This window comes from Triturus cristatus, chromosome 3_1 (assembly GCF_964204655.1).
Source record: "Triturus cristatus chromosome 3_1, aTriCri1.1, whole genome shotgun sequence".
NCBI classification, from domain to species: domain Eukaryota; kingdom Metazoa; phylum Chordata; class Amphibia; order Caudata; family Salamandridae; genus Triturus; species Triturus cristatus.
Genome location: NC_140583.1, coordinates 1,165,318,912 through 1,165,342,397, shown reverse-complemented (window position 1 = coordinate 1,165,342,397; position 23,486 = coordinate 1,165,318,912). Strand labels below are relative to the sequence as shown.

General features: G+C 43.9%; 1 protein-coding gene across 13 annotated transcripts in view; it reads right to left on the bottom strand.

Annotated features, from left to right (window-relative positions):
• PKNOX2 (PBX/knotted 1 homeobox 2) overlaps positions 1–23,486 on the bottom strand; it is a 3,737,380-nt gene that overhangs the window by 3,087,157 nt on the left and 626,737 nt on the right. The window lies entirely within an intron of this gene.

Below are 23,486 nucleotides of genomic sequence, written 5' to 3'. Positions count from 1 at the left end.
CCTTACAGAAAGTTTGTGTCTCGTCGGTTAGAAATTTGCTGATAAAGTTGAGACAAAAGGTACTGTGCCACAACGTGACACAGAGCCATCATTCACACAGTACAACAACACTAAAGGCTGCAACAGACAGGTACAGAGAAGCCCGAAAGACAATTTCCAGGTGCAAGAAAACGCTGTGAGCAGAGCAGGCAAACGTAAAGAAAGCTAAAGGCAGTAGAAATTCATTAAACTGCAAATAGGTGTGAAGCGAGCAGAGCCCATGCAAGAAATAAAACCGCTACTCACCGCCAAAGAAGAAGACAGCACCTTACAACCAGAGAGTGGGCATGGCAACCCAAATGTCAGCATGCTGTTAGTGCATAGCGAAGGTGCCGGTACAAGTGGGCAGCAGACGCCGCTGGAGCAAGCTACACGCCCAGTATCAAAAAGTTCCACATGTTATGATGCTGCTACCTTCCTAAAACCACATCTTCCCTTCGACACCGCCAAAAAGCAAAATATTGGTGACAGATGGACTGTCTTGATCAAAACCTTTGATGATTTCAGTGATGAGGTGGAAGAAGTAAAACACAAACCAATGCTGAATGTCAACTATGAAAGGTAAATTTTCAGTCAAGAAAGTCGCAGAACTGGTGAAATGATGAATGAGTCTGTAGAAACACTTCATTTGCTCATAAAGCATTGCAAGTTCAATGACATCAACAATGAAGAGGTCATGTATCTCACAGTCATAGATGGTTGCCTCTCAGATTCCTCAGACGACGAATGCTGAAAGAGACACTCAGCTTGAAGTGTGTACTCATGGCTGCAAGAGCAGAAGAAAGGACCGACAGACAGGCAACTAACACTGAGGCCAGAACGGGCCAAAATTAATCAGTGCTGAGTGTGAAAAGTATGTTGAAATACAAGTTAAAAGGACATAAAGTAATGTCTGCAAAGAAAAAGAAGTTGTGTGACAGATATGTAAAGGCTGTGAGAAAGAGAACCATTTTGTAACAGTCCGCAAAGTGAGGGAAGGACCAAGTGCGTCACATCGAGAAAGCAAAATGGAGGCAAGATCAAGTGAGTCACGTTGAGAAAACGAAACGGATGACAGAAAGTTCTGGACGTGACACTCTACGCACACCCACAAAGCCAAGCGGCAACATCAGTTGGGGCAAGCAGAAACTGAACAAAATTGAATGCATTAAATTCTTCATCTAAGAGTTTGTCACTGTCATTGTCAAATGACAGTGAGGAAGAGGGATATCCTATGCCAATGTTGGCTGTTGGAAGACGTGCGCATGTAGGATTAGTTTCTTTCAAGGATGAATGCAGGTCAAAGCTAGGTCGACAAATGAAAGTGCGAAATTCATTTGGACACTGTCCCAAGATCACGCTGAAATTGAATGGATGCTCCAAGCCTTTTATCAAGGACAGTGGTTGGTCGATAAACATTATGCCAACAGTAAATTCTAATGAACTGTCTCCAGAGCCCCATTTAATCCAGTTGAAAACCAAAGTGTATACGTGGGTGCTTGGACGCCACTGCAAAGTTAAGGTTAATTCATTGCAACTGTGAAACATAAAAATATGAAAGTACAAGCTACGATTAATGTCTTGCCTGGCACTTCATCAAGTGCATGTTTACTCAGTTTCAGGATGGCTGCTCACATGGGGCTGATTTCCGTAAACTACAATGTCAAAGCCTATCATGAGATATTGTATCAGCTTCCGTCCTTGTTTCATGGACCAGGAAGACTTAATAACATGAAAGTGCAACTTCACATAAATGAGGACATCTGTCCTGTTGCTCAAAAACATAGTTGAATTGTATTTCATTTACAAGAGGCTCTTGAAAAAGAACTTGAGACACTATTAAAGCATGACATAATTGAGCGATCCATTGGTCCGACGCCATGTGTATCACCCATAGTAGTAGTGCAGAAAATGAATAGAGGAGGAGCTGTTAGCATCTGTGTGGATATGCACCAAGTGAACAAGATGATTGAAAGAGAACGACATCCAGGCCTGCACGTTGCGGACATGATTATGCAGCTCAATGGAGCCAAAGTCTTTTCCCCCCCTTGACTTGAATAAAGGATCTCCCCAGCTTAAACTGGAAGAGAATTACAGGTACATTATTACCTTTTCGACTTATGTTGGTTTATTTAGATACAAAAGACTTCGTTTTGGAGTGTTATCAGCTGCAGAAGTTTTTCAGGATGTCATTCGTCACATAATAAAGACCATCATAAATGCTTTCAATTACAGTGATGACATACTAGTCTTTGAGGCGGCACGAAAGGAACATGATAAAGCTCTTGCAAAAGTGTGTCAAATACTTTCTGATGCAGGTCTCACTTTAAATGCGGCAAAACTTGATTTTCAGCAAACCAAGCTCAAGTTCTTTGGTTATTTCTTTGCTGATTAAAGAATGACTCCGGATCCAAATAAAGTACAGGCCTTGTTATCCACTACTCCTCCACAGGATGTAACTATGCTGAGATCCTTCCTTGGTATGGCCAGCTACTGTTCAAGTTTATATTTGTGACTTTGCCACTGTAAGTACCTGTTGGATTTGGGGGTCTCTAGTTGGCAAAGGTAGGTACCTTTGTCCAAATAGGGGCCCTTGCGTCTAGTCAGGGTAAGGGGTACACTCCTAAAATAACCCCTGCTCACCCCCTTGGTAGCTTGGCACAAGCAGACAGGCTTATCTCAGAGGCCGTGTGTAAAGCATTTGTGAACACATACAGTAACAACACTACAGATGGTGTCGTACTTTGAAATTTGGGACCGCGTACGAGGCAGGGCCCTACCCCTGTCTATTCCGGTATTAGCGAACCGCGAATGGTCAATGCGGTATGTACAAGTGCTTTGTATAACGTTTTAGCTATAAATGCACTGTGTATACGATATTATACATTGACTACGTGGGTTCCATCTTAGAGCGGTGGCCATCTTATGGTTGCCCTCACATAGGCTACACATTACAAACAAGTACGGGCCTTTAGAACACATGTACTTTCTGTTTGACTTCTCTGTGACCTGTGCAGCTTGGCTCCGCTGCCCCAGGTCAGTCCGGTCTCACGAGCTCCCCGTCCTACGGCCACCTGTGATTAGCATCAGGGTTTGACACACCATAAAGCCTTTTCATCCCACACGAGCCTCCGGCTAATCTCTTTCACACCTGACTCTTCCTGCTTTATGGCTTGTTTTCCAAACAGGAGATGCCCGTGTTTATTGGGGCCTGTTGATATCTGATGTGGGATCTGAGCCTTGCTGGGTAAATAATTGTGGGCTGGCTTAACGGGAATGTGGGATGGTCATCATGACTCTGCCTTTTCGTTTGTAATAGATACATGTAAATGACCATACCGTAAAACAAGGAATGTGTGCCTGAAGCATGATATTTTGTATTTAAGGAGAAGCTCGTTTCTGTAAGGGGAAGCAGTCTCCTGAGAACATACATTGTGTTGTACTTCTCGGATACCTGTAATTGGTCTGCAGCCAATAAATCGATCTTTGACTTCACCCAGAAGACTCTGTGTTTCTGTTGGTCTGAAACAGGAAGTACCCGAAGTCTTAGGGTGTGTTCCCCTGCACCGCTGGGCTTTAAATTCCCAGTACTTCAGTTGGCGCCCAACTCGGGGCGATTTCAGCGGTACCGGTCCAAGCCAGAGGTTCGTGAGGAGCTTCGTGTGGAAATTCTGGAGGAAGGCCGCCACTTCATCGACCCCTGCATGTCGACGTGGTTCGAAAGTCTTTTCTGTGAGGTTCTCCGCGTCCCGACGGCTACGAAGGACTGCTGCCCTGATTAATCGCCCTGTTTTGGACCCTTGATGATTTTGGTAGAGCGAAACAATCAAGAGAGTCTTCTGGTGACGCCATCGATCATCGATATTCAGTTAAGTATAAGTGGAGCGTCTCCCAGTTTGTTTGGTATCCTTCGGGATTTTTGGTATCCTTCGGGATCGCTTTGATTTGGAGCTTGCAAGTCCCAAAGCCAGAGGACTCGTGTATTCACGAGACTATCGTAATCGATAATCCTTTGACGTTTTGAAACTAGACTAGTGAGCGAAGATGCCTGGTTCTAGTGTATTTGGTAATTGGTTTTGTTTGAGTTGTAGAAGGGATTTCCAGTTAGAGGATTCATGTCCGGTTCCTTCAATTGGAACTCCAACTTATGAGCTTTATGTAAAACATGGCGTGGGCCCCATTGCATATAATGAAGTATGGATCCGATACACCAGAAAGGACGGTGTTTTAAAATGGCCCCAAAAAGGTAGTTTCGATACCGATATTTTAGATAATTTGGAGGTTAAATTGTTTAAAAAGAAAGCCCGGCCGGCGATGTTTGATTCTTTCCGCCTATGGCGAAAGGAAGCCAAACAGAAGGAAATTAAGCTAGCGAAAAGGAATAAGAGAGAAAGAGGTATGTCAGAGATGCAAGCAGCTGTGCAATTTAAAGATAATGAGGAGGAACAAATGAATGAACAGTTGCACAGACAGCGCAAACTAGGGATTGATAAATGTTACCCTGTTTTGTCACCCCTTGTGCAAGATGAGACAGAAGAGAAAGATTCCCTAATGTCCCATTTGCTAAGTTCGCCACCCCCGTATGCGCAAAATGCCACAGCACCTCCACAGCTTGTAAATGTGCAGCCTCCAGTAAATATGCCGCAAGCCTTCCCACAGCCGCCAGCTCCTCCTCAGCTGGCTCCTATCCCTGCAGTACAGCCCTCTCAAGGGCCGCCAGTTGTGTTACCTATTGCCCCCGCGCTTCCTGCGACTTTGCTTAGTACATCAGCTGCCTCCCCTGGCGCTCCTTCTTACACTACCCAGGTACCTGTATCTGAATCCGCTTTTCTTCCCTCTGTCTATCCCCCCGTTTTCGCCTCAATTTCTCCTTCAGTGCGACAACGACTAGCTAATGTAGTTACTAGTTTAATGTCGCCTCTCTTTGGGTCATCTAGTGCGACTCCTGGTTTACAACGTAAGCAATTACGCAGTCAGCTGCCTGGTCCTGACGAGAAAGAGGTGTTAGATCATCTGGCGCGTAGGTGGATTGGTTTCCCTTCACTCTATAATGTGGAATCAGTTGTTAACGTTTTCCACCAATGGGATGCCCCAACACAGAGGTATGTCTTTGACAAAATGTGTGAATTCCTCTGTGAGGAATTGGAGGATAATGGTTCAAACCCAAACCCACAGGAGTTGTGTCGAGTACGATTTGATTTTGGAACAGGTACAATTGTGGGTCCCAATGTAGATAAAGCAGTTGCGACTTTACTGTCCTTCAGGAATGGCGATTGTCAGCAATCATTGTTCGAACAGGAATTCCCTGTGGGGAAAAAGGAAGGAAGCTGTTGCGGCTGATGCCGCTAATGGTATTGCTGCTATGCCAGCTCATTTTCAGCGTGTTTGGGTACATGTCCCATGGAAGCGTTCTGAGGTGTCAGCGCTTAAGCAGACATTGCCTGACCCCCGTAAAACCCCTACAGGATATTATAAGGAGTTATCACAAACTGCAGAATCGTGTGTTATGAATCTGGCCGACATAGATATGTTATTCGGGAATGTTGTTCCACAGCCTTTATGGGGATCCATTTGTAATGTAGATCACGCTGCAGAATTGGGTAACACATGGGCTAATATAATTGTTGCAGATGCTGGCCAAGTTGGTGGTGCGAAGCCTGACCCTTTAGTAGCAGACCTCCCTGGTAGAATTATTACCTATATGAAAACTATAATGCCCGCGATGCGCGTAAATTGGGATAAACTGTCCGCATGCAAGCAGAAGAAAGATGAGACAGTGTCCGATTTCTTTACAAGGTTTGAAGAAACGTTTATCGACCACAGTGGTCAAGACATGAGCACTTTAGGTGGCCAATGGTTATTTGTTGATAAATTTGTACAGAATCTACTTCCCGAGTTGTGTAAAAAATTAAAAGATTCAGAAAGTTCTTGGGCTGTTTCCTCTTCAGCGCAAATACTGGCTACTGCACAGTATTATGAAAATAGAGATAAAGATGAGAAGGATAGAACAGATAAGAAAACGAAGGAACTGAAAACGAAGGTCCTTTTACAGCAGGCTTATCCGCCACGTGGAGGACAGAATAATTATAGGCAAACCCAAGGTATCTATCAGCAGCCCCAACAGTTTCAGAATAACCAACAAATGAATGGGTATTATCAACCACGTATCCCTGTAGGTCCCAATCAATGTTCATATTGCAGAGAGGAAGGTCATTTCAAGTATAGTTGTCCTAAATTAATGCAGCGTAACAGTAATGCATATGGCGCAAGAGGTAGAGGTGGTCAGCAAGCTCCTAGAGGTAGAGGGCGTGGAAATGTTCCCCAGAACGCGCGTCCTCTACCGTCTCAAAATTCCATAAATAGCTTTGATCAGCAAGCCAACGCGACTGGTAGTACAGCTCAGTACTACAATAATGATTATTATGCAGAAGACGACAATGTGGAAGGCAATGATTACTAGGACAGCCATAGACAGAGAGAGGGAGTTGTTTCAGTACCAGTGGATCAGAGTGGACCGTATGTTAAGGTGACTACAGCAAATGTAACGGAGCCCTTTCTGCTGGACACTGGTGCTGCAAAGAGTTCAATCATGCATTCAAAACTCCCTGGCGCGCCTTTGTCTGGCGAAATGAATGTTTCAGTAGGTTTTTCTGGCGCCCCAGTTAGGAACCCGATTTCTAGTCCTATGCCACTTTCTGTTGGACCTTGTGAGTTAAAAGCACCCCTTATCCTAACGACAGGATGTGGTGAAAATCTGCTAGGATTAGATTTGCTAAAAAGATTGCATGCAACGCTATATTGTTCTCCCTCAGGAGTACAACTTACATTAGGTAAGAAAGTGATTTCCCCAATGTATTTTTCTAAGAATGCAATGCCACCTGAATTGTCATCCCTTCCGGATGTCCTTTGGGCTACTGGTCCCAATGATGTGGGTCTTCTGGAAATACCTCCATACGTTTCCCCACGCATTCCCCAGTACAAGATCTCCAATGAGGGTCAGAAAGCGTTGTTAGCAATTGTCAGCGATTTGGTTAAAAAGGATGTAATTGAAGAGACAAGAGGCAACGTTTGCAATAGTCCTGTTTTACCTGTCTTAAAACGAACGGACCCCTCACAGCCACCTGTTTACAGATTTGTGATTGATCTTAGAGAGGTTAATAAGATTGTTGTGCCACAGTTTCCAGTTGTCCCTGACATAACTGCCTTGTTAACTATGATTCCAGCTTCCGCTGCATGGTTCTCAGTGATCGATTTAAAGAATGCCTTCTTTAGCATCCCAATTGCAGAGGAGAGCAGAGACATTTTTGGCTTCAGTTTAGGAGGTCGAAGCTTTCGCTTTAAACGCGCTCCCCAGGGCTACTGTGAAAGTCCATCAATATACAGTCAAGCTTTAAAAGCGCATCTTGATGCACTTGTTTTGCCTAGTGGCGCTATCCTTATTCAGTATGTTGACGATTTACTAATCGCCGCAGATACTGAAAAGATTTGCAAAGACGCTACATTGTCATTGTTGCGTCATTTGTCTGCCTTTCATCACAAAGTATCCCTCTCAAAGATGCAATATTGTCGACAAGAAGTGACCTACTTAGGTCATCTCTTATCGAAGGAGGGAAGGAAACTGACACCCAGAAAGAATTCAAGCCATTGCACAATTAAGTGTGCCAAGAACACAGAGAGAAGTGCGTGCTTTCTTGGGCATTACTTCATACTGTATGCATTGGATTCCGAATTTTTCTTTGCTGGCAAAACCTTTGTTAGCATTAACATGTAAAGACACACCGAATCCTATTCCATGGTCTGAAGAGTGTCAGAAAAGTTTTTTGGAATTGCGAAATGCATTATGTTCAGCTCCTGTGTTGGGTACCCCTGACTACAGCAAGCCTTTTACATTGTATGTTCACGAAAAGAACGGTTGCGCATTATCAGTGTTAACACAGCCTTTTGGCGACAGACCGCGTCCATGCGGACATTTTTCATCAACCTTGGACCCGGTAGCTAGGGCATTGCCAAGTTTTCTGAGAGCTACAGCTGCCGCAGCTATGTCTATTCGACAGTCTGCTGGACTAGTGATGGATAATACATTGATTGTTATGGTTCCACATGCTGTGGACACACTGTTAAACAGGACCAAGACACAGCACTTAACTAGTGCGCGATTGTCAGGATATGAATTAACACTGTTAGCAAATCATATACACATAAAGAGATGCAACACGTTGAATCCAGCTACATTATTGCCGATTCCAGCAGACCTAGATGAGCTTGAGCAACATGATTGTCTGTTCAGAACAGAAGAAGAGACAAAAGGGAGAATAGATCTTAAAGATACTCCCCTGACTGAGTGTGATGGTACCTTATGGGTGGATGGTTCGTGCTTTAAGCTTCCGAATGGTGATACGACTGCCGCATATGCTATCACGACTTTGCACACGATTGTTGAAACTGCACGTGTGCCACAAAATTCGGCTCAAGCAGCAGAACTGATTGCCCTTACAAGAGCATGCGTGTTGTCTGAAGGAATGAAAGTGAACATATATACTGATAGCCAGTACGCCTTTGGCGTGGCTCATAGTTTTGGGCAATTGTGGAAAGAACGTGGGTTCCTGACTTCGCATGGAGCTAAGATTCAGAATGGCAAGTTGGTGAATGATCTCCTTGAGTCACTGACCCTACCGTTACAAGTTGCGATTATGAAATGCAGTGCGCACAAGAAAATCACTGATGATGTTGGTCGTGGTAATGCGTTTGCTGATGAAATCGCGAAAGAAACAGCAAAAGATGTGAAAACTCGAATGTATGTTGCAGGCCCTGCAAGATGGGTTGGTGATGTAGGAATGTGTGAAAACACGATAGAGAGTGTCAAGTCCCTTCAAGCTGAAGCCACAGAGAAAGAGTTGAGCAAGTGGAGAGAAAGTACGGGTAAATTTGATGAGAATGGTTGTTGGGTTGATTTGTCAGAACATCGGCGATGGTTGTTACCTGACACATATGTGCTTCCAGTGGTTACTATGGCACATGGAATGGCACATATCAGTATGAAAGGAATCTGTAAGTTGTTGGCTCCAGTATGGCAGAATGCTGGAATTCCCAAGTGTGCAGAGAATGTGGTCAAGAATTGTATGGTATGTTTGAAGTACAACCCTGGTAGAGGAACCCCAACTCCAGCTGGTCATTTTGCGCCTCCATCATATCCATTCGAAGTTTTGCAGCTAGATTTTATCCACATGGAAAGGTGCAACAACCTGAAATATGTATTGGTTGTTGTTTGCGCTTTTTCAAAATGGATAGAAGCATATCCCCTAAAAGACAACACTGCTTTATCCACAGCCAAAGCCCTTGTGAAGGAATTTTTCCCTAGGTTTGGAATGCCAAGAATGGTGTGGAGTGATAATGGGAGTGAGTTTGTGGGTCGAGTGATGAAGAATGTGTGTGAGGGATTAGGGATTAAGCAAAAGTTTCACGCTGCAAATCACCCCCAATCAGCTGGATTAGTAGAGTGCTACAATGGCGCTCTAAAACTCAAGCTGGCCAAAATCCAGGCGAGCTCCGGTCTTAAATGGCCTGACGCTCTGCCTCTAGCACTCCTGTCCACCAGAATGACCGTGCATTCACGAGTGGGACTTAGCCCATATGAGATTATTTTTGGCCGCCCGGCCAATGTATGGGGTGTGCCAAGACCGACGAAATTCAGCGAAATCGAACATCCAGTACTGCTTGACTACTTGTATGAATTGACGGCTAAATTGCGTGTTTTACACCAACAGGTGCATGATACTCTCCCCCAGGCCTCTGAAGCTCCAGGACACCCTATCGACCCTGACACGTGAGTTCTGGTGAAGAATTTCCAGCGAAAGAGCAACGATGAGCCCCGTTGGATTGGCCCTCACCTCGTACTTCTGTCTACAAGGTCAGCTGTTCGAGTAAAGGGGAAAAAGAATTGGATCCACGGCGCCCACATCAAGAGGATCCCTTTGCCTCTACCGTATGACCAGTGGGTCCAGGAGGGTATCGCTGACTCTGAAACAGACACTGTACCTCGTTTTGTGCCGTTCAGTGATGCACGTGTAAGAGGCACAACTTCAGCACAAGAGAGTGACGACATTTTGCAAGAAGCTGTGCCACCGTCAATTCGATTGGACACTACAGAGCCTGAACTCTTATTTCAAGATCAGACAGTACCTGGCCGTTTCCACTACAACCTGAGACCAAGGCCTATGGACAAATAAAGATTCCCTTACCTTTTTGTTTTTTGATATTATAGCTCTCCCATCTGAAGGACTTTCGTGATTTTTGTTTTTCAAACCACCATCCGGGTTCAGCCGCAGGGTCGCGGTGCCAAGACTTTGGGGTACAGGCCGAAGACGTTAGGTCAACGGTTCTGGTTGGTCTAGGGCGTTCCCTGGACCGACAGGCGTACTCCTTAGCAGAAGATACTCACCCGACGCGAGCGGCACGTTTAGAGGATGGAGTTTTTCAAGATGGAGAGACCCGCTGAGGAAATGAAATTTAAAGCAAACATATGTAAAATAATGAAGAGCAAACGTTTTGTATTTTTATGTCTGTTTATACTATGTGGTATGATAGTGTCTACTGTAGGATTTGTATTCTTCTCCTCTCAAGAGCCTATTGCACCCACTGAACAGCCTATACCTCCTCCTACTGTCTCCTCACACTCTTTTCACCCTCTGCCTGAACACGAACAAGCTAGACGAGCAGAGTTTGTAAACAACTCGTTTATTCAGCTCCTGCACCAGCACCAACTAGTCATGAATACAACCAATTGCTGGGTGTGTGGTTTAATGCCACATACCATTAATAAGGGTATTCCTTATCTAGTGCTGCCGTTTAGTTACAATGGATCGTCATGGGCATTCCAGACCATGTTTCTCTTTGCACTAGATGCCTACTCCCCGCGACAACCGCGTTCCATCAGACCTAGCACCAACAATAAAGCCTTAATGAAAGGAGTTGCCGATATGAGCAGAGATATCGACGCATACTCATCTATACCCAAGGAGGAATTGAGAGCTTATGTAGGGTGGAACGCGACGGGGTATAGTATTAGTCTGGGTGAAAGACAGCGAAAAATTTCATCCCCAATTTGGGTCGTACCCCACATAGGTCGGTTCTGTTTACAAGGTAATGGTCAGAATCCTAGAGCTCAACTGGGTAGAAGTGACTGTACTGAAACGTACACTTTCCCGTCACAGTTTTCCCCTGCGTTTTTGGCTGCCAAGGGTACATATTTTGTCTGCAATGACCGAGCATATACATGGTTGCCCCCTGATTTCTCGGGCACATGTTATATTGCAAATTTGCTACCGCCGACATTTACTGCTGCCTCTGACTATCACAAGACCAGAGTTGTGAGAGGCGTGATTAGTAAGGAGGATACTGCCGGTCAGGAAGCGGGAGACTTCTTTTTGGGTTTCCTGCCGTTTTGGGGGCCTATGGTCAATAGTAGGAACCTGAGACAACTGACTCGTGTGGTTGAATCCACTGTCAATGTGACGGCGGGTGCCCTTGGTAATTTGACAGCTGAGCTCCAAGCGGATCGCCTCATGACTTTGCAGAACCGCATGGTTCTAGACGTTATACTTGCAGACCGCGGTGGGGTATGTAAGGTTATCCAATCTAGCTGTTGCATTTTCACACCAGATAACGCTCCAACAGTTTATCAAGCCATCTCCAAACTGCATAAAATATCTGAATCCATACACGTGGATAAAGGAGATTGGTCACTGGTGGGGTGGTTCTGGGAACTGATATCTGCCTGGGGTTGGAAAGTTCTGATGGTCATTGGAATGATCTTAGCCATTCTTTTCCTGTTCTGTCTGTGCATACAGTGTGCTCCTGCGATATGTGGCCTCTATGCTACATTATGTGTAAGGAAACCTGTATCGAGGGACGAGCTAAGCAATAGGATGATGCTACAGCAACATCTCCATGACTTCGTGAATATTGGCCTAGACTCGGATTGATGTGAGCATAGTTATTGCCTATGTAAGGGCAAAAGGTGGGTCTGTCTTACTTTGAAATTTGGGACCGCGTAGGAGGCAGGGCCCTACCCCTGTCTATTCCGGTATTAGCGAACCGCGAATGGTCAATGCGGTATGTACAAGTGCTTTGTATAACGTTTTAGCTATAAATGCACTGTGTATACGATATTATACATTGACTACGTGGGTTCCATCTTAGAGCGGTGGCCATCTTATGGTTGCCCTCACATAGGCTACACATTACAAACAAGTACGGGCCTTTAGAACACATGTACTTTCTGTTTGACTTCTCTGTGACCTGTGCAGCTTGGCTCCGCTGCCCCAGGTCAGTCCGGTCTCACGAGCTCCCCGTCCTACGGCCACCTGTGATTAGCATCAGGGTTTGACACACCATAAAGCCTTTTCATCCCACACGAGCCTCCGGCTAATCTCTTTCACACCTGACTCTTCCTGCTTCATGGCTTGTTTTCCAAACAGGAGATGCCCGTGTTTATTGGGGCCTGTTGATATCTGATGTGGGATCTGAGCCTTGCTGGGTAAATAATTGTGGGCTGGCTTAACGGGAATGTGGGATGGTCATCATGACTCTGCCTTTTCGTTTGTAATAGATACATGTAAATGACCATACCGTAAAACAAGGAATGTGTGCCTGAAGCATGATATTTTGTATTTAAGGAGAAGCTTGTTTCTGTAAGGGGAAGCAGTCTCCTGAGAACATACATTGTGTTGTACTTCTCGGATACCTGTAATTGGTCTGCAGCCAATAAATCGATCTTTGACTTCACCCAGAAGACTCTGTGTTTCTGTTGGTCTGAAACAGGAAGAACCCGAAGTCTTAGGGTGTTTTCCCCTGCACCGCTGGGCTTTAAATTCCCAGTACTTCAGTGGACATCACACAGGTTTTATATCAAAAATAGGTATTCGTTATATAGACTTATCACAAGACCACAAACGACAAAAATCCACAATACTGTACTTTAAAAATGGTAGAAATAGCTTAGTTCTCTTAAGACGTAAAATGCGACACTTGGAGTTCAATGTACCTTAGGATGCGTAACGCTATACAACAAAAGTGTTGAAGGGAAGGTGATGCATCGGTTCCTTACACGCAAGAACGGTGATGCGTTGGGTCCCTACTGATGCGCAGGGGATGCGTCGGTTCTTCTCTGCAAGGGGAGGTGATGCGTCAGTTTCTTACTGCGCTTCCATGGCGATGCGGCCCGCAACGCCGTGATGCGATGAAGATCCGGTGCAATGCAACAAAGATGGCGTCTTCTTCTTGATGCAACACGATGCGTGCACACCCGATGGCCGTGCGGTGACTCAACGATTCTTCTGAGCTGCGACAGGCCCTGCGACACGCTTCCCGGTGATGCGGCAGCGTCTGATGCGACGTCGATCCTCTTCTCCGGCGATGCGAGGCGATTCGGCAACGATGCGACAACTGCAGAAGCGACACGCTTTCCCAGCGATGCGACGACAGTGACTGTGGCTGCGACATGCTTCTCCGATGATGCGGCGGTGTCTGGTGCGACGTCGATCCTCTTCTCCGGCGATGCGAAGCGCTTTCGCTTTGTGAAGCGACAGCAGCAGTTCGGCGACACGCTTCTTCCTGCGTTGAGCTTCCAGCTCCTTGCGACACACAGTCCCTCAGAAAGCCCAACACAACTGCAGGCACTTCCAAAGAACTCTTGGGGAGCTGGTGGGTGAAGTCTGTTGTCCCTGAGACTTCAGCAAGAGGAAAGCTTTCTCTCAAGCCCTTGGAGAACCTTCACAAGTTGATGAATGTACACACAAAGTTCCTCTCTCCTTTCTTTGGCAGTCAGGCAACCACTGCAGGCCAATCCCCCAAGCAGCACTTCAGCTTAGGGATACTCTCTCCTCAGTCTTTCTGGTTCCTCTCCTCTGCAAAGGTTTCTTCTTGTTTCCCAAAAATGATCTAAAGTTCTGGGGTCTGGGTCCCCCTTTTTATACACAGTTTCTCTTTGTCCTCTGAAGTTAGAGAGACCTTTGCCTAGTACAAACCAGTTCTGGTCAGTCCTGGAGCACTCTGTTTACATGACTCCTTCTTTCCTTTCAAAGTGCAGGGCAGGGACATCAGACACACCACAGGAGGTGGAGCCAGCATTGTGGAGGGAAGGCACAGCCCTATTCAGGTCCCCGGTGTAACTCCTCCCACCCATCTACATGCAGATCTCTCTATTCAGCCCTGTACTGACTCACCCTGTCTCCTGGAATCCCCCAGCCCCTGTCACTTAAACTCCAAACAAGGAATACAGAACCAAGCAGAGGCAGGCTTGGATGGTTAGGCAAGAAAATACCTACTTTCAAACACAGAATGTTAAAACCAACTTCACTAATAGATGTATTTTATTATTCTGAGTTCAGGCACTAAACTCGAATTTCTACCATGTTCCTGGGTCAGTTAGGATTATATGATGTAATAATCAAACTGCCCATTCTGGCCTATGGGGAACAGTTAGCCTTGCAATAGTGAAAACGAAAATGCTGTAATTCACTATTAGGACATGCCACACACATCAGTGCTTGTCCTACCATTTACTTACAATGCACCCTGCCCTTGGGCCTACCATAGGGGTGTCTGATAAGAAATGGGAAGGTTTAGGGACTGGCAAGTGGGTGCACTTGCCCAGTCAGCATGGCAGTACCAGACTGCACATAGGCTCTGCAATGGCAGACCTGAGACACACTTTACAGGCTGCTTCTGTGGGTGCCACAACCAGTGCTGCAAGCCCACCAGCAGCATGCATTTGGTTTACAAGCCCTGGGCACACTCAGTGCACTGTACTAGGGTCTGAGAAGTAAACCAAACCAGCCAATCATGGAGTCACTAATTCATACATCAATTTACCATAGGGAGCACTTGCACTGTGGCATTGGACAGCAGTGGCACAGTGCCCAAAGCATCTATAACCAGCAGAAACACATGAGGCAACAGTAACAAATGGAAGCGAGACCCACACCAAGGTGCCAGGTCTAACAGTACCCCAGTGAGAGACCTAATGAAACAAAATGTCCCATTTCAATGGTCAAATGAGTGACAACAAAGCTTCAAGAAAATCAAGTATGCAATTGAGAATGCAACGTGAATGGCATACTTTGATCCGAAACTGCGGACGGAGGTTGTTGTTGATGCAAGCCCTGTGGGGCTGGGTACCATCCTGACACAGCTTACTGGACATCACAATGCCCCAAGACACATTGTGGCCTATGCTAGCCAAAGTTTTTCAAAGACAGAGCATGCCTATTCACAACCTGAAAAAGAAAGTTTAGTTGTAGTGTGTACCTGTGAGCATTTTCATATGTTCCTATATGGAAAGCATTTCACAGTTGTCACCACTCACCAAAGGATTGCTCAACATCTTTGGCAATCCCAAAGCCAAGATGCCCCCTCAAATTGAGAGGTGGGGTTGCGATTGCAGGTGTATGATTGTGCATCATCTAGGAAAAGATCAAAACCCTGCTGGCCACTTCTCATGCCAATACAGAGCCAAGGCACTACTTCTAAAGTGGCTGATGCTTTCGTTAACTTCATTGTGAAGCCCAGTACCCCTGTTGCCATATCAGTAGAACAATTAACTGCTGCCACGAGTACTGATAGGGATTTGCTAATACGTAAAGACATTATTACAAACAAATCATGGAGAAACCATAATGGACCTCTTCATGATGACCCCAGAAGGCATCATCTTATGTGGGTCAAGAATTCTCATACCTGAGAGTCTGAGAACTGGTCCATGATGTACACCATGGAGTTGTTGCTCCCAAAAAACTCCACGGTATCAATTAGCGTTCCATCATCTTGATGAAAGAGTTGAAAAATAGTTAAAGGCACCCCATCTGTGCAGCTGTTTGTCATCTAAGACAACCCCACATCTTTTAAACATGTCTGATCCCTCAAAGCCTGCATGGGAGAAAATTGCAATTGAATTCTTTGGGCCTCTTGACATGGACATCATCTACTAGTAATTATTGATGAATATTCCCATTTTTCCACTGTGGAAGATCTGTCATGAACTACTTATGACAGAGTCATTGATAGGTGTTTCTTCTCTTCTCTTCGATTTTGAAATCTGCCAATGGCCCACCTTTCAAAAATAGAGAATTTAAAGATTTGCTCACTCATCTAATTGTCAAGCATCAGAAAAAGCATGCCTCTCTTGTCACAGGCGAATGGTGTGGTTGAGAGATTTATGAGCACTTTCAAGAAGACCATTCAGTGTGCTGTGCTGGAAAAGCTTGAACTCAACTCAGTTCTACGCTTTGTGCCTACAGATCAACTCTACATTCTACCACAAGTGAAAGCCCTGCCACCTTAATGTTTGGGGGAGCCATAGGCACCAAGAACCACCATGGACCCATGAGAGATTAATTGACATTGATAAACTTTGCATTACGGACTCGTCTCACTAACGTCAAATGAAGACCTATGCTGATAGATGGAACTGTGTGCGGAACACTGTGTTCAATAGACTAGACCAAGTGACTGTAAGGCAGAAACAGAAACGCAAGTCTGATGCTCCATTTGATGCTGGCCCGCTGAGGGTTGTGGCCAGTAAAGGACACATGGTGACTGCTCACTGTCCTGGGTAGCCCATTATGCAAGACCCATTACGCAAGATTCTCCGCATTTCAAGCACCTGCCGCGAGCTACCCCAACTCCAACTCCAGATGTCAGGTTTGAGACTTGTTCACCAGAGAGTCCAGAGAGCCCAATGACTGTACCGCTGTCTTTGTCACGAATGCCAGTCATGGACACTTCTCCGGTATCTCTACAGCCTCACAGGACCAGATCTGGACGATTGAGATGAGTACCAAAACTACTTATTGAATAGTTGCAATGTATATATGTATTATTGGTACTTTTTATTTAACAAAGGGAGAAATGTACTGTCTTGTGAGTTACCCATGACGGGATCCATTTGGCTCCTGACAGACTTCATAGAATAGTGACGTAAGTGTGTGGGTAACAGAATTCATGATGTAGACTGTTCAGTTAATGATTACACGCTGAGGATAAAGATATGGAATACCAAGCTCAGTGTGTGGCATGATCATTTGCATGTACCCGGGCTGGGGTAGGAAGCTACAAGATTCACGAATGTATGCTGCACAACAAGTAATGTATGCAGTTCGGTTTGTGTGGTTTACAGATCTTTGGGTACTCTGGTTCTTTTTCTTGCTATTGCAGGACATGTGAAAATGTATTGTACTCACCTACAATGACACCTATGCCCCCATTCTAACGCATGAGATATTTGTGGGTGCAAAAAAATACAGGGCAATACCTTTAGGGTGGCTCCCTAAATTTTACACCAGACGCGTTTGCACCCAATATTGAGTTTCAAAGTCGAACTGGGCAATAACATTTTACGTCAGTTTTACTATTTGGTAAAACCTTAGGTTTCCTCCCTTCCTGACCTGTTTTCATGTGCAGATTCTCCAGTTAACCAGTTAATGCTTAGAGACACTTGAGGGGTGAGGCAAACCTCTGGTGCAGGTGATATTTGCTCTCAGCTCCGGAACTCAAATTGGGTGCAAACTCCTTTTGCTTCCACGTTCATTTTTATAGTGAGCCGCACGTGGTGATCATATAAATGAGGATTGTACTAAAGGCATAACATTTGTATTTGTAAAGCGCACGTTAACGCCATTGGGTGCCTTAGCACTATGAAGCAAATCTTTACAATTGCATACGTGAATCCTTTATGTTAGCAAAAATATGAATTAATTTTCTTACTATACATTATTTGAACTGCAAAACATTGGTACTGTACACCTCTTTTTCCTGCACAGTGTATAGACTGGGGCGGTTTGTGGCACATTCTGCTCCATTTGCCTGATCAGTTTTGGTGTAAATTAGGGACACTTATACAAGTGAGCCAAACAATTGTACACAACTTAACGAACATTATGCACACAGAAGTCCCGTTCACGAATTACACTCCTTGTACATTCAGCATTTTGTAATTCCAAGTAAAGTACCAATGTGTGTGTTAAATCTTATATCAGGCGTACTAAGATTGTCTCATGTCTTAGAAATATTTTGTGAATCTGGCCCCCATATGTAACTATTGGCCTATCCATTTATTGTTTGTCTTTCTCAGTCTTACAGTCCCCATGTAACTCCTCTTCCCCCTTTGAATTTGACTCTGAATCGATGTGATAAAGTGCACAAATATAAAATCACACCCGATCAGGCCTAAATAGTTGTATTTAACCACTCACTACCCCCAGACCCTACTGCTCAGGAAGAAGTGGGTATGGGCACCATTAACCCAATTTTGGCCGACCCACCTGAACCTATTGAACATACAACCCTAGACCAGTCATCTTTTAATAAGGGTGGTTCATTACTTAGTGAAGCAGTGACAACTAGCACTCTAGAGAATAATGATCGAGTATACTGCAAACTTGGATCCTGGAACTTTGCTGGATTACGCTCTAAGCAGAATAATCATATTTTTGGGGGGATTCGTACTAAATCACGATATATTATGTTTTCAGGAAACGTGGGCGAAGGAGATAATCCACATCAATGGGTTTAAAACATTTCATACTCCAGCTGTTGAAGGGTCAAGTGGAAGGGCAAAGGGAGGGCTTATATATCTAATAGGCTGAAAATAAAAAAGATAGAGTTGTATGCAGAGGAAATATACTATCAATTGATCAAAATTCATGTTGACAGAAAGCATTGTATTGCAGTGACAAATTTTTATAATAATATTCCCCCGGTTAAAGTCAGGGACGTAGTTTCAAAACTGGGCAATGATTTGAAATCTTTATGTAGCAATAACTGCAGAGACGCAATGTTAATTAAAGGAGGGAATTCTAATTGTGATTCGTGCTCAAATGTTGGTGGCAAATTATGTGGTCTCACAAATGAAGAAGGGATCAGCAATACCCATTTTCGACATTCATCACTGGGGGAGTTGTATAATTAAATGGGTTTTAGCCTTGATTTGGGTTTTGCAAATGAGTTAAGTGCTACACCTGTCCCCATGTCCCATACTTTTAATGGCAGAGGTCTATGTACTACCATAGACTACATAATATTGTCAAATAGCCATGAATGTAGACTCTATTCATTTTATGTTGATGACAACTCATTGAGTGATCATTTCCCACTGTGTCTTTCTGTTTCAATGCCGTTGAGTAAGTCGGACAGACATGATAAAGCTGACCAGGCTTTAGCAAATATTAATATTAATAAGACAAATGGTTACTCTCTGCGCTGGTCAATGGTGGATCCCGTAGCGATTACTAAACAAGTGGTAGTTAAATGCAAACCTGCCTTTGAGACCTGTTTGAGTGAAACAGCTACCCCAGAAAGTATGTTATCCTCCTTCCAATTAATTTCAGATGCTATAAGGGAGTCATTATTTGTTCCATCTAAAAAAAAAAGAAAAATCTCAGGGTTTGGTTCAACTCAAAGTGCACGTGAGCTTACACTAACTTAAAATATGAATTACATAAGACCCCTAGAAATTTATATGAGGTAAGGCAGGCAAGAGGGGAGTATAGGTCGGTGCTTAAAGAAAGAAAAACTGTCTAAGAAATGAAGCGTGGGAATCATTGCATGAGGCCTCTCAAATGGGAGAAAGTTTGGCCTTTTGGAAAGTGGTAAAAGCACCTTTCCTGAATCCCAGAGGTGGCCCGTCAATAGAAATCGCTATAACTGAGAACCAACGGATTGAATACTTCTTTAGGGTACATAATGGTGAGGGAAATTCCAATACGCAACCAAATAATACTTATGGGGAAACTCCCTTGGATCCTCTGGCCCAATAGTTCGATCTTCAGTTTACACTGGAGGAAGTGAATCAGGCTCTTTCTGTAAGTCTGGGTGGTAAGGCTCCTTGGCCGGATGGGGTCCCTGTAGATCTGTTTAAGTCAAATACGACCCTATGGAGGCCAATTATTACCCAGGTAATTACGGCCAGCTGCCTTGTCCCTTTTTTAACAACTTGGGTTGAATCTACAATTGTGCCAATCTTCAAAAAGGGGACCGTCAGGATCCTAGTTGCTATAGGCCCATTAGATTCCTTGACCAAAGTAGCTGGCCTCATAATATTAGAACGTTTACATGATAGGCAGAGAATAATAAAGTCCTGTCTGATATCCAATATGTCTTCTGTGAGGGTCTAGGGACAACTGAGCAGAGTTTAAACTTAGCTATTGTTGTCAGGAAGTATACGCGGGTTAAGAAGGGTAGGCTGTTTTTAGCTTTTGTGGATCTCATTGCAGCCTTCGATTCTGTGAGACATGGAGGCTGTAGGAGATCCTCGAGGTGATGGGGTGGATATTCAAATTATCCACTTCCTCAGACGTTTATATAGCGGTGCCAAGGCGCGAGTTCGATTTGGTCTGAGTGGTGATTGACCGGCTCCATTCCCAATTAGGAGGCGGGTTAGGCAAGGATGCGTCCTATCCCCCTTTCTTTTCAATCTTTACACGGTCTGGGTGAGGGGCTGCTTAAGGATAAACAGGATTTTCCACAAATAGATGGACATCCAATACCTGCCCTTCTCTACGCAGATGATGCGGTGCTCATTTCCCGCACACAAGTAGGTTTGCAGAAGGTTCTGGACCTTTGGGGTGAATATCTCAAAGACATTTATAATGAGGTGTGGCTGTGGTAGTCAGAGGTGTAGGGATATGTTTGTGAAGGACACAAAATAGGGCACACAAAGAGATGCTCATATCTCGGAATACTCCTTGATCAAAGTGATTCATGGATGCAGGCTATATTGTCAAAAAAACTAGCATTTTCAAGGACAACAACTGCACTTGTTAACTTTTCAAAAAAACTGGGCATAAGACCGCCAGTAGAGCTCATACAGATATACAAAGCCAAATGTATTTCTACCACTATGTATGGGGCAGGGGTGTGGGATTTTGCTGATATGTATTCATTGCAAATGGTGGAAAACACCTTTTTAAGATACATCTTGGCCGTTACGAGTAGCACATCTTCACATGTTTGTCATATTGAGTTGGGCTTACCATACATTTCCGATCTTATGAAAATAGAGCCTATTCTTTTATGGCATATGATCTGGACAAAAACTGAGACAAAGTTAAATCGGGATATTTTAACAGACAGTTTGAAACTGGAAGGAGTCCTAACAATCCCCCTGGGTAAGGTTTGTCAGACATTTTATGTGCAACTTGGGCCATATAGAATATTATACTGACCCGAGTACCATGCAATTGATTACTAGAAAAGACTTAAAAAAGAGGGTATTTTGTTCTTGGACTCCATAAGAACGTCAGCAGAGATTTTTAAGCCTACTGTCCAGTATAATCAGTTGATTTTAATTACTTTTAGTATACAACCATATTTAACAGTTGTACCTGGTGGCTATGACAGGTTTTTATTAACTAGATTTAGGTTTGGGATCTTCCACAGGCTTGTGAGCTTTCCTAAATTGAACGATTGTGCCGGAGAATTGCATCTGTGTCCTTGCGACAATCACTCAGGCAAATCCACCATACATGTCCTTTAATTTTGTAGATTTTACAGTAAATTAAGGAAAGTTTGGATTGTTTCAATTTTAAAATCGCTGGGGATGAGACAATGTCGCCCGGGGTTTATTGTGTTGCAGCTTTTGGATAACGTACATAGAGTGTGGCGGATAGGAATGTTCTGAAAAAAAGTACTTAGCCACAGGAAATGTGTCTGAAAAAGCAATCAAATAAAGTTATTTTGACTTGACTTGACTCTGAACCGTGAATCAAAATGGTGAAGAGGAGTTGATACCAATAACTACTTCCATTTCTCTAAATAAAGAACATTAAGGAGGCAGACGATTGAGGAGAGTGAGACCCGGATTTCACAGAACAAAAATAATAAATAACATCCCTTGTACATAATAATCAACTTTGTTGAGATTTGAATAATGACACAATGATTTATAGCATAGTAACATAGGGTACAGCCCATACACAGCATATGGTAATCAGATAACAGCCATAGTCTCTTTACAGCATGACAGATGGAATCTTTTAATGGCCACATCATCCATTTGAAATATATATTTTAGAAAATGTAATGACCAGTAATAAAATACCATCCCCAATCAAATAAAGGAGAGTGGGAGACAATTTAAAAAAGAAGCATTTCACTATCCATATAATCCAATGTAAATACTACCAAAAACATGCTAGCCACTATGCAAAGAGAATGCTAAGCATCACTGGGATTTTGTGCAGTAATCCTACACACTGATATGGCTATGAGATGTGAGTCTTAGTTTAAAAGGTCATTAAACCACTTTTACGGATTTGCAGAAAAAATTCAAATATCACCATAGTCAGGTCTATAAATATTTGAAACTCTATCATGCTCTGCTGCCACATGTTAGAGGCTTGGAGGACCTGCCTGACTTCTGTACCTTAGAAGCTAAACTCCTGATGGAAGAACCTGGGGAGCGTAAAGTCTTCCAGGTATACAGAACACTAGAGAACAACTTCTCCGACTCCTTCCCCCATCTCTATGAGGCATGGGAGGGGGACCTGGGACATCTGACGAAAGATGATTGGCAGGCGGCGCATGGCTCCTCCACAAATCAGCTATTGACTCACAATTCGGATTCATTCAGCTAAACTATCTGCGTCGAATATACCTCACTCGACACAGACTGTGGAAAATGGGACTGGTAGATTTGCCACTATGCCTTGGATGTTTGTTTCATAACAGTGCCCTTTTAAACACAGTTTGGAGCTGTACTTTGGTTGCTACATTTTAGGAGGAGGCGCACTCAATGCTCAGAGAAGTGGTGGGTTAGATGTTTCCTCAAGATCCCAAGATGACTTTGTAATGTATATCCATAGATCTTGATGGAAAACCTTACAAACTGGCACTATTGTAGATTGGCCTACTGGTTGCCAAAAAGACATTGCTCAAAGATGGAAAGATTCTGGTCTCGCTTCTATGGAGGGTTGAAAAAAAGTGTTGATTATTGTATGGGCCTGAAAAGGCCACTCTTTATGAACTGTGGATGCCTTTGAAAGCATCAAAGGATCTGGACTGACAGGGCCCAATGTAGAGATATTCTATTGGAGCCACATACATGAACTACATGGTGCTTGAACACCGAAATTCTTACTTTGGGGACTGATAATAAGGTGTTAGAGATGTTATTATGGAGTGTTCATGGAGCGGGCGTGGGATATATGGGGACGTGAGTGACCATGAATCTTGTAGAATGCTGTTGTATTACGATACTTTTTTTCCTTGTTTTTCAGAAATTAATAAAGTGCCTTATAAAAACAAGCGTTTGCAATGCAATAGGTCTCGCATTTGCGTGAGTTTAAGCTATCGGAATTGTAAATGACAATGCCTTTTATTTATCTGTTTTGATAATTAACACGTAAATAAAAGACATTGCCAATAACTCAAACTCTTGTAAATATTAGACCTATTTAATTTCAAAGAAGCGTCCG